Genomic DNA, 12813 nt, shown 5'->3' with positions numbered 1-12813 from the left:
GTAAGGAGTGGGCACCTGTCATATCTCAGCAGGGGCGCTGCTCAGCAAAACGGGGGCAGCCACACTGAGATTATCAGTGTGTGTGTGTGTGTGTGTGTGTGTGTGTGTGTGTGTTTGTGTTTTCCCTAAAAATGCAATCCTGTATGTGCCTACTTGGAAAATAGACCTGTTGGGTGATACCTAGCTAGGTTGTACTTGGAGTAGACTGAATGAGATGGAGGGACTTGTTACTGTTGATTTTAATGAAGTATGACTAATGCTGGATGTCGCCTGTTGGGTTCAGTAGGCTTGCTCTCAGGTAGGTGTGTGTTGTGCAGGTGGGCCTCAGCCACATTTCAAAAGCAATCAGTTCAGACCTCTTCCTCTTTCCTAACAGCTTGTGGGGCAGGGAGAGCAATAGAGTCCCTCTGCATCCATACCCACCCATTGCTGGGTATGACCCACTGGCATCCAGGTGGAAATGTGGCCCTCAAAAGAAAAATGTCTTCCTCACTCCAGTAAGGAGGACAGCACTCTCTAGGTAGATTGTCCAGGTGACAATCTTGCTGAAGCTAAACTGGCCTGCATCTGTTCAGTGCCTGGATGGGTGGCTGCCTGGCCTCCTTGGGGTCCAGGATAGAAGAAAGGTGGGGTATTAATGGAATAAATCCCTTGCTAACTGCTGTGTGGTGCATCTGGGAATCATGGGTCAGTAGATTCACTGCAATCAAATCTGGCTGGTACTTTCACTTGCTTGCTTGTTTATGCGCCTTCATAAATCTTCCTTTTCTGTTGTTGCAACGGTCAGTCTCTTCCCCTTTCATACTAGTTTATTTCTAGCTATCCTGGCCATCTACAATAGCTGTTTTTCTAAGTATATGCCAGGAGATATTTATTTAGCCTTCCTCACACCCCTCCCAGCAATGCATTCTTTCTCCGAGAAGCCAGGAGAGTCACGCAAGGGTGTGACCTGCTCTATCCTGCTGTGAAATTCTGTTTGTTGTTGCATTGCTGAGCAATTTGCTTTTGAGAGCCAAAGGGAGTGTGTCGAACCCACTGGAGCTGCCAGTATTTTTAGAAATTGTCTTTTGAGTTCCCTCTCCTGTGCTTATGCACACTTAAGTCTGCAGTCCTGTGCTCACATACCGGGGAGTAAACTCCACTGAAATCAGTGGGATTGACTGCTGAATATATAGGTTTAGGATTGCGCTGTTGTTAGAGCTTCCCATTATTTTTTTTACAAAGCAGCAAATGCAAGTTTGTGCCCATGTATCTCCAATACAATTTATTTGATGCAAACGGCTTACAGGTTTTGATGATTAAGCAGTATAGAAATCCTATTTATTAAATGCAAACATACATGAACAAGGAGCACAGAACATTACTCTACAGTTGTACCTCTGGTTAGTACTGAATTCATTCTGGAGGTCCGTTCTTAACCTGAAACTGTTCTTAACCTGAGGTACCAATTTAGCTAACGGGGCCTCCCACTGCCACCGCGCCGTGATTTCTGTTCTCATCCTGAAGCAAAGTTCTTAACCCAAGGTACTATTTCTGGGTTAGCAGAGTCTGTAACCTGAAGCGTGTATAACCCGAGGTACCACTGTATTGCTTTTCACTGGTGCTGCTTTGAGTCTAGCTTTAGTATAGCCCCAAGACAGGGCTGGACCGTGTGATAGCCTTCTGATGTAGGACTACAGCTCTCATAATCCCTGAACATTGGTCATGATGGCTGAGGCTGATGGGAACTGGAGTCCAGGAACAACTAGAAGGCAGCACATGGGCTAATCCTGCACAAAGGAGAGAACAGCTCATTCAGTTGTTGGCAGGAAGCCCTAATGCCAGCGTTGCTTACATTATTATTATGCTTCAGCATGAACCCCAGAGATAAACAACGGGCTTTACCTGCCCTTGTACTACGATACAGTTCTTAACTTTCCCACGCCCAGTCATAATCTGTTTCCAACGGCTCTGCTTTCAGATTGACAGATTGCTTTTGGACTGGAGACAGAGACAGCTTTAACCTGAAGTGCTGCATATTCCCAAGCAGTAGCTGTTCTTTAAAATGGGTGGCTCACCTGTAGCCATCCAAACTCAACTATAACTCCCAACAGTTTCAGCCAACGTGGCCAGTGGCCATGGATGATGGCCGCTGCAGTCCAGCAACATTTGGAGATCCCCAGGTGAACAGCCTCTGCTTTATTTCTTAGATTTTGGCCCCGCTTTTCAGAAAAATAGTCCTTCACCTAAAAACTCTCTGAAATTTAAAAGATGTGCCCTGCCTTTTGGTTCGCAAGCTAAAAAGAAAGAATGCAAGAAAGTAGGAAAGTGCAAAGGCAGGGGAAGGTCAGTCTGACAATACAAGAACTAAGTACTGAATTATATGCAGGCACTCATATCCATTTGTGTGGCACCCTTCCTCCATTTAAATGTATTCAACTATGATACTGCCTTCTTCCAACACTAAGCCCTAAGCATTAACAACAAAACTAGCTTGGCCAACAAGAAACAACATCCCCGTTTTAAATCTAGCCAGCCATAGCTGTAGGTTCAACATTTGACTGCAATGCCTGGGCCCTTGGTCTTCCCTGTTTGTGATGGGGCTTCTTTGAGTAATCTGGACCTGCCTATCATTCACACACAGTGAGTGTGTTTGTGCATGCAGAATGTCCCCGTTTCAATCCCTGAACCACAATTCCCATCAGACCCAGACAGCATGGTCAATAGGAAAGGTTAAAAGGATCAAGCAGCAGGTGCCGAACAAGACCTCTTTCTGCCCGAGACCCTTGAAACCAAGTGCCAGGGTAGACAATATTGGACAGTGGACAAATGGTCTGACTTGGTATAATAAGGCAATATCCTATGTTCTTAAGCCATGTTCCAGAAGTCAAAATGGCATTCAATGAGCACATGCTGGGGGTCAAAGATCAGCAGGCTCTACCCTACATGTTTGTTAACTGGACACAGTTTGAACATCTCAAAAGGTCTATGGGGGGGTGGCGAAGCATCACTTACCAGGCTGACCTGATTATAATGCAATTGACATACAACACACAACCGTAGGGCTCATCCACATTTCCACTTGTCCCATGACTAGAAAGCATGGGTCCAAGTGATTTCTGCTTTTCCCATGCTTTCCAGATATGGGTCCAAGTAGTTTTGCCTTTGCCCCATTGTTTCCCCCCAGAAAACCTGCTCTTTTGTGCTGAATTGGAGCAAATGTCAATCCGGACAAAACACAATTGTTCCAATTCAGCAGTAAACAGCAGGTTTTCCTGGGTGAAAGCAGCAGGGTAAGTAGAAGCATGAATGAACCATATGCTATATTTCTGAATTAGTAGTGTTGAATGAGCGCTAGCAAGCATGCAAAAAAAAAGAAAAGACAAATGACAGTACCAAAAAGGACTCAAATGCATCTGTATGATGCTCCAGAAACCAATACAAGTGGCTGTGTACATGCCGTATATTTAAAGCAAAGCCCCCCCCCCCGAATCCTGGGAGTTGCAGTTTACCCCCTCACAGAGGTACAATTCTGAGCACCCTTAGCAAACTACAGTTCCCAGGATTCTTGAGAGGGTGCTCTAAATGTATGGTGTGTACCCAGCCTGAGCTTGATTACTTTTTTTTCTTCACTTGGGAGTTGTGCTCTAGACTTCACAGCTCCCAGGCAGAACTTGCTTTGGGCCATCTCTAGGAGAGCATTCTTGCATACAACTCAGACGGGAGTTCCAGTCACCCCCAGACAGTATGCCCCAGAAGTGGGGACTGAGCTTAAGGGTCCAGTGTGGTCCTCCAGACGTCTCTTTGTGCCCTCCTCCCCAGGTCACCCCACCTCTCTCCAGGCCACAACCCTCACCAGCCCTGCCCTGCACGTTCGTGTCTTTGCACTGTAGCAATGCCTTCTGCTTGCTTGAATGAAGGGTGGAGGTGTGTGGGCACAAATCTATGACTCTACTTGTCTGGAAAACAGCCGACTGCACACAGGCAAGAGGCACAAGGGTTGCCCTGCTGACTTTTGGCTCCATCCCTGCCCACCACTGGCCTGCAGTCCCTGGAGAGCTGCCCAGGTGGAAATGCAGTCGGTGGGCTGAAAGAGGTGGTCCACCCCTTAACCAACATCCCTGCTTAGAGCCCTTTAGAAGCAGAGTTAGGAACACAGGAAGCTGCCTTATACAGAGAGCATTTGCCCATCTCGCTTCATCTACAATGACTGGCAGCAGCTTTTGAGGATTTCAAACTGGAGTCTCTTCTGGTCCTACCTAGAGATGCCAGGGCTTGGACCTGGGACCTTCGGCATGCAAAGCAAATGGTCTGCCATTGAGCTGCAGCACATTTCTATGACATGGGATTGCAATGGCGAAAGGTGATACTCTACCGGGGTGCGAGTGCATTTTATAAGCTGAGATACAGTATGCCAAACACAAGCACATTTGGCAAGTACAATTTGCTCTTAAGCAAAATTTGATTATACTCCTACAAAAAGCAGAAACCTCTCTTGCCCCATTCTCTAGCTCCACCACCACTGTTGCTAAACAGGTTTTCTGGGGAGAAAGGATAAATCATGGAAATCATGTAATTTATTTTGACAAATGCTGGTCACTCCCTCTGATGTTAAAAAAAAAAGGAGGGGGGGAGAAAGCAAGCTAGAGGCTATCTGGAAAAAAATACAAGGCCTGACAACATTCTTCCTGCACGTTTAGTATTCTGGTGTCTTCAAACTATGACCAGAATTTCTTTCAAAAGCTGCCTGCCCTCAGGGTTCAGTAATTAGCAGCCCAGTTTGCACGTAGCATGAAGTCAAATGATGGTGTACCATTAGCAAGCAAACACACTGTGGCACAGGGAGAAAATCATGACCAACTATTTCACCCCTCTCTCCTGGCACACTATGGGAGCTCAGTCATGGTTTGCCTTGGCAGTGCATTGCTTGAAGCCAAACTCGTTGCTTGCTTTCTCCTAACAAACCATGTAGGGGGTTGTACTAGATCACCCTTGGGGTTGTTGTAAACAAAATCTGCCCTTTTTCCCTTATGGGGTATCCAAGAGCCCATACAGAGTCCTTATGCCCCATTTTCCTTCGACCTTGCCGAGAAATATTTGAGGTCAATTTGGGAGGGACAAAATGGTTTCAGGACTTTTTCTGTGGGGTTTCAGACATGTGGTTTATATATGCAGTTATGAACATTTATCTTTTATATATAAGACCTTAATTTTTTTTTAATTTCAGGGTCCTTTCTAACTCTACAATTCTGTGAGTGGCAAGCTAAAATGTATGGAGGGAGATGGACTATGAGCACAAGTTCGGAATTAGCACAGTTTAGATCCTAGAGGAAGAGTGAAGTGGCTGTGATTTTTAAGTATTAGTTTGGTTTAGCATTATGTGCTAACCAGGCATTGTAAACTGCTTTGAGGGTTGTTGTTGTTTTACAATCAAGCGGCGTACACTTTTATTAAGAAAGAAAACTCAAAATGTCACAGCAACTACTGCATAGCAGTTGCAGAACTTTTGCCCCTTTCAGATGTTATCTCATGTCATACGTAGAGGGGGACTAGCAAATCTTCCAGTTTGAGTTTTGCTCAGTTTCACGTTTCCACCTTTCTACATCACTTTATGAACTTTTCAAAGTGCTTGTGAAAATTTACCAGCCTCTTAGTGCAAATGTCTTTCAATATGCACATTTTTTTGCAAGCAATTTCCCCTAATATACTGCATTTCTTTCTGCCCACTCATTCTCTTCCTCTCAAGGGAAGTATATCTGTCATGTCACAAGAATGTACAGGACTCCAGTACAGAAATACACTTTTCTTAGGGCAGTAAAGGTACATTCAAAGTTCTTACATCAATCTTCACCCTAGCTAGGGAGAAGAGAGCAGAAGATATGTTGTGGTGGGGGTGTTTGCTCAGAGATTAGTGCTGGCTTTGTCTTACGAGGTGCTGTGCCTTCATGTACAATGGGTCAGCAGATCTGCACTGGGAGGAACAATTGTAAAGAACAATTTAGCTGTGTTTGATGAACAATAGCTGGTTCCTGCTGGGCGTAAACCTTTGCATGAGGGGTTTCATTGTGATGGCTGGCTGGATTTCACACAAGGAAAGCTGCACCCATGTGCAGGCTGTGTTTAAACTGGGCCCAGCTGTTTTGCATTAGGTTTCACTGAACTGTTTACACAGAATTCACCGGTGCCATTATTTACTCATTGGAATGAACAACAGAAAATGGAAGCGATGGGTGGAAAAGATCTAGTGGCCCTCCTTGTGGGAAAAGTAGAGTACAGAGTATGTGATGCACCGTTTCTCTCAGGTAAAATTAAGACCTTACAATTACACCTTAAAACATGAGTGGAGAACCTCAAGTTTAGAAAATTCTGAAGACCTAGTATCATTTTGCAAATTTTGATACAGGTGAATATTTTAAAAAGTGCTCTCTTTGTGCTGTGAGACACCTTCTGGTGACTCTGAGAAATCCTATTTATGCAAGAAGATGCACTAATGTGCTAGATTGTTTTTTATATCCCTTCATTCCTAAATACTTCCATCTTCAAGATCTTGCTTTATTCATAGTAATTTAGCAAAGGCTTGTGACTGTGCATAAGCCTATTGCCCAGAAAAGGGGATTACCCAAACATCTCAGTGACAGGAGTCTGCTGAGCAGCCTTTTAGAATTTCTGAGAAGTGAGGGGGTCTGCAACTGCAGAAATGGAATTATTTGGAATCCAGACTTTTATCTGATCTAGATATAACACACAATGCAAAACAAGTTTGCCATGTCCTTTTTGTCCTGTAGCACGTTGTGTCAGGCTAGTAGGGGCGACTTCTCTAGATCAGGCTCAAGGTTTCCTCATATATACCGGCTTTACTTCCGACAAGAAGCAGGAGCCCTGCATCTCTGAGCTGAAGCACAAAATTTGAAAATATGATGGCAGAGTTTAAAAAGCAATCAATAAAACTAGTGTGGAGTTTTGGTTAGAGTGTTGGACTAGTTCATGTCTCCAATCGGCTGTGACCTTGGGCCAGTCACAGTTCTTGAGCCTAACCTACCTCACAGGGTTGTTGTCAGGAGATAACAGGGAAGGGAAGAATACAGTGTATGCCACCTTGGGCTCCTTGGAGGAAATGTGGAGGGAATTTATTGTAAATGTAATAAAAATGTGCATAAACAGTTGCATAGGCCTGCCTGTGTAAAAAGCTCTTCAAGAGATGCCAGGATTTCTAACGTAAGGATGCTTACCTAATCTCTGCTGGGAAAGCATTCCATAGTACAGTATCTATTTACATTAATCATATGTTTTAGATACGAATATGAAGATAGGAGGGAGAAACAATATGACTGCCTCCATCACACCTAGCTTGGCCCTCTAACTAAACTGAACCTTACCTGTCGGGCCCCTGCTGGGATATTCTTTTCTTTCTAAATAACCTCGGATGTGCAGGGTCTGACTAATCCTAAATAGCCAGAAATACTACCTTTCATGGAGCTTCCTGTTTAGAGAGCTCCCAAGATGGGTTTGTTCAGCAATATGAGCTTCTGACTAAGCCGGCTGACTTGAGCTAAGATTTCTAAACACTGGCAGTTGTTTACACAGTCGCATCTAGATTCACAGACCCAACCCCAAGCAAATCTTCCAAATACACAACACAGGCCTCAGTTTGGTTTTTAGTTTACTTTACGAAGCAGGAGCTTCACCAGTTTATAGTGTGCAGATACACCAGGCAAGAGGTGGTTTAGATCCAGTCAGGGCCGGATTTCGGTTTGATGAGGCCCTAAGCTACTGAAGGTAATGGGGCCCTTTATATGTCCAGCTGTCCTTTGTCAACAACAAATTGTCAACAGTTTTTTTGTGTTAAATATATGCTATATGGTAATTTATGGACCTCATGGGTATCTAAAGCCATTTGCACATAACAAATAGGATTTATTTTATTTGTTTTTTAGCTTATATTTTGGAAATGTACACCCAGTTTTTTTCCTTTAAATTTTTTGGGGGTCCCAAGAGAGTGGGGTCCTATGCTATAACTTGTTTAGCTTATACGTAAATCCGGCACTGGATCCAGTGTAAATTCATTTGGCTATAACAACCAAAATAAGCCCCAAACTCTCAAATAAATCTCTCCTCTGTCCTGCCTTCATTCTCTCTCTCTCTCTCTCTCTCTCTCTCTCTCTCTCTCTCTCTCTCTCTCTCTCTCTGTGTGTGTGTGTGTGTGAGAGAGAGAGAGAGAGAGAGAGAGAGAGCGCAATACATATTCATTTTTTAAAAAATCAAGAGTGGTTTACAACAATTTTATGTATACAATAAATACTATATTGAAAGGCTCAAATAAGAAATCAGCTGTTACAGAAATGTGTATTATTAATTGCCTGTCTAAGCCCGGTGGAATAGAAAGGTTTTTAGCAGTTGTTTAAAAGTTGGCTCAGAAGGTGCCTGTTCCAGATTTATTGACAGAGTGTTCCACAATAGAAGCGCCATTTCTTGTTGCTGTCAAATGAGTCTCGCCAACTCGGCGCATGACCAGTGATGCTCCTGCAGATTATTTCAGTGACTGAGCTGAGACATAAGGGTTCGGGTGGTCCCATAGAAACTTAGGTCCCTGGATCTAAGTTTTCAATACAATACAAGGACCCTGAACCTGCCTCAGTAGCAGATGTAAAACAACATTTCAGTAAGCCTCTCCTTCTGTTCAGTTTCCAAATAATTCTCTTAGCACACCTTCTGATGTGAACAATACATTTAGAGTCGATAATGAATTATATCTAAGACTAATGTTTTGGCAGTTGTGAAGTCCCACCCAAATGTAAACACCGTATAATGTGACTGGCTCTAATCTGTCAACGTAAACTCTAGATAGGGGGAATCCTGGCCCTGAAGGAGCGTGAGACCCTGAGGAGTCTACTGGACGTTCTCTTATTTGGCTATCTCTACTACATGGCCTTGGATTGCTCAGCTCTGTTGCAATTTATCAGGAACACTTCTTTATCTTGGCGTTACCCCTAGTGGAGGCATCATTCTTCTTAAACTCCCTCAGATTTGTAGAAGTTCCAGCTCTGGGCCTTCATGCTGATTCAGAAGGGAGTCTCTTGGTCCTGGAGTTAAGATTCAGGAAATGTTAATAGTGAGGACAGATCAAGAGGTATGATAGCAGCAGTTCAGGGTGGGGTGGGAAGAAGTCATTTGTTATCTTTATGTGATTTCTTATCTGCCCTTCTTCATAAGGTCCCAGGGCAGGTTTACAGCAACGTAATATACATTTTAAAAAAGCAACAACCAGAGAAAACAGTTCCATTTTAAAAGAAGAAGAAGAACCATCGCAGCTGGAACAGAAGAGTATAAAATCAGTGGAGGAGTTGGGAAAAACAAAACAAAGTACCTTAACCATCAAAGGCCAGGGTGTATGTGTTCAGCATACAGCAAAAGCTATACGAGAAAAATGTTAGACACCCCCACCCCTCTGTGGGAAGGCAGTTCCTCAATTTAGGGCTGTCATGGAGGGGGAAACCCTCCCAGGCTGCCATTGCCCAGACTTTTGATGATGTCAGAACTACCAAGAGAGCCCCCTCTGTCAGTCTTGAGAAGCGATAGGGATGGAAGCAGCTTTTTGAGTATTTGGGATCTAAGGCTTTAAGGCTTTAAACACCAATGTGAGCACCTTGGATTTGGTATGGGAGCAAACTGGCTGTTTTAAAATCGGGGTTATGCGAGCTCTAAATGGAACCCTGGCCAGTAACCTATGTTTTGGACCAGTTGACTCTACCAAATTAAGTCTGGAATGGCAGCCCCGTGAGGAGTGCATTGCAATAGTCAGTTCTGGGGGCTGTGTGGAGTTCAGTGGCCAAGTCATATCTGCCCAGGAGGGACCACAGCTGGAAAAGCAGCTATAGCTGGAAATCAGCACTCCCAGCCCCTAAAACCACCTGAACCTCCATTGACAGTGTTGGATACAGGCGCATCCCACAAGATGTGGACTTGTTCATTCCAGAGGAATGCATCCCCATTCAGAATAGGCAGGCTCTGCACCTCCCATACTTGAAAACAGAGAACATCTTTTTAGGATTTACATAGCTTCAATTTATTGGCCCGCATCCAAATGTACTAGCCCCCTTGAAATGAGCATCGGAAGCAAGGGAGGTGGTGCATCTGGAAAGCAGAAGAAATACATTTGTGGGGGCAGACAAGAGATGTGTGGTGTAAACGAGGAAGGACAAGACAACCATTCCCTGGAAATGTATTTCTTCTGGTTAATGTAAGGCTATTCTATTCCCATCGTTATTCATGAGTGCCGACTTGCAGAATTGACTGCCAGCTATTGACATTGCGTTGTGTTATCTTCCTGGAATGCATCTGCAGAAATTGAAACACAAAAATGCTAACCAGGCCTCTCCTTATCTTGTGAAATCTGCTAGGAGCTCAGACAGAGATCTGCAGGACTGTGATGCGTGCATTTAAAAGATGGAGAGTACAACAACTAAAACATGGAAATTTCTCTCAGAGGACTTGCCAGTTCTAGTTAGCACATCTGTTAAACTAAGTGTGGTTTCTAAATGATCCACTCTGAGTTCATTTATTTGAATGAGTCTAGCCCAACACCACCAAAAGGATTGGCAAAATGCTGGCAACTCTAATTACAGTACTGGGTTTCAGAGAGCTGCAAATCCCAGCAAAAAAAAACTTGCCGGGTGACCTTGGGCTAGTAACTGTTTCTCAGCCTAATCTACCTCACAGGGTTGCTGCAAAGATAAACCACCGTGAGCTCCTTGGAGGAAAAGTGGGATGCAAATGTGTGACAGCCCCTACACTTTAGAACTTCCTGCCTATTGACATCAGGCAAGTGCCTTAGCTGTATGCTTTTTGGCATGTGCCTAAAATGTTTTTGTTTAGGCAATTCTATACAGACATATAGAACTTACTGTCAAATAAATAAATAAAACACATGTAACACTTGCTGTGTGAGCATTTTGAGCTTTCTCGGTTACTAAAACATTTGAGCAAAATATGTTGAATGGCCCAAAGGTTACAGAGTGGCATCAGCACATAAAGGAGATTATACAATGAAAACTTGTTTGGCACACCAAAATTCCAGGTTGAGTCAAAATGCAGCATTTAGCACACTGGTTACCAGGGATCACATAGAATGCTGGCGTTACTACGTACAGGTTAAGTGCAATTCTGCCACCCAGTGGAAAGCTGAGATTCCGTAACATTTTAAAATAGTTATCAGTTTCTTTTCAGATTTTTGTGAGCAACAGCAGGGTATCATTGTTGCACAGAGGTCAGAGCCACAGATTCTTTGATCAAAGAAAACCCTGTTTTTGTTTTGCAGAGTTTTCGTGGGGACGAATATATACCATTGCCCTGCCCCCTCATCTGTTTAGCTCAAATGGTGGCTTTCTGACCATAGGAGATCATTTCTGCTGTGAAATAAGTAGCAGTATGCTGTTTCTGTCCCACTACTCCACTGGTTATACATCTTATAATGAATGTTTGCGTTTAATCATCTTTCCTATTGAGATTCTCTGTGCTGTGCATGTTTCCAGGAACTGGTAAAATGCTCCTGTTTCCATTTTGTTTAATACATGAACCAAAAATGCCCAATTATGGCTCATGTCACAAAGGAATGTGGAATGCCTCACCCTACGTATGATTGGCTGCCCTCTGTACCACTGTTTTTTCATTAACTAGATTCTCAGAATTAAATCAATTTTGAAATTTGGCTTCCTCCCAAGTAAGCATGCATAAGATTCCATTTTACTTTTTCAGAAAATTTGTTGGTATTCCTGCTGATTCAGTTGGTTATTTTAGCTATTGCTCTGTAGTTGGATTAATGCTTTTATTGTTGTTTGCCATTTGTATTCCTTTTGATATTTCTAAATAAAAAAATTCCTTCCAGTAGCACCTTAAAGACCAACTAAGTTAGTTCTTGGTATGAGCTTTCGTGTGCATGCACACTGAAGAAGTGTGCATGCACACGAAAGCTCATACCAAGAACTAACTTAGTTGGTCTTTAAGGTGCTACTGGAAGGAATTTTTTTATTTTGACTATGGCAGACCAACACGGCTACCTATCTACTATTGATAATTCTAGTTGTGCAAGATGTATTCAGTGTGTCCAAAAAAGGCAGAATGTTTTGGTTTTTTTCCTAGGCAGTAAGGCTATAGTCTGGAAACTACTTACCTTGGGAGTAAGCCTCACTAAATTCAGTACTTCTGATTAGGATTATAAAGCAATTAAAGAGCAGTCGCTGCTGCTATTTCTGCCCTTCTTGTTATGCTAATTTAACTCCTAAAGAAAGACAATTCCTTTCCATGCTTGATCTTGACTGAAACCGATTCAGTAACATTTAATTGCTCAGATATTCTAGTCCAGCAGTTCCTCCCTGGACCTTTCCTTTGAAAAAATTAAAACATACTGCTTTGTACAGGCAGTTTATTTCCCACGCCACTTTATTTAGTAATATACCCCCGATTGTGCGTTTAATAATTTAGGTCGGAGCAAGGGATCTCCAAGCACACTTCATTGCTTAAGGCCGCTTGTTTTTTGGGATTGCTGAGCATTAAGGAAACATCGTGGAGGGGGGAGAGCAAGTTCTGCTTCAATGTCCAGAACAGGCAAAGAAGGCAATTCTTAAAAAAAAAAAAACCTGTCTATGTTTTTATTATTATTTAAAATTTATCATTATTCCTTATTCGACGAAATAAGCAAGGATCCTGGTCAATAACTAATGCCACAAAGACGTCCGCGGCGGACGCCAAAGCTCCCCTCTAAGTGGCCCCATGAGGGCAGAAGGCGGAACGCTTCCACCCCGCCCCCTCCTCCCAGCATGCTCTGCGCCATGTGCGCGC

The sequence above is a fragment of the Podarcis bocagei genome, assembly GCF_964188305.1.
Source record: "Podarcis bocagei genome assembly, chromosome: 10".
Lineage (NCBI taxonomy): Eukaryota > Metazoa > Chordata > Lepidosauria > Squamata > Lacertidae > Podarcis > Podarcis bocagei.
Note: the sequence above shows the minus strand (reverse complement) of the source record.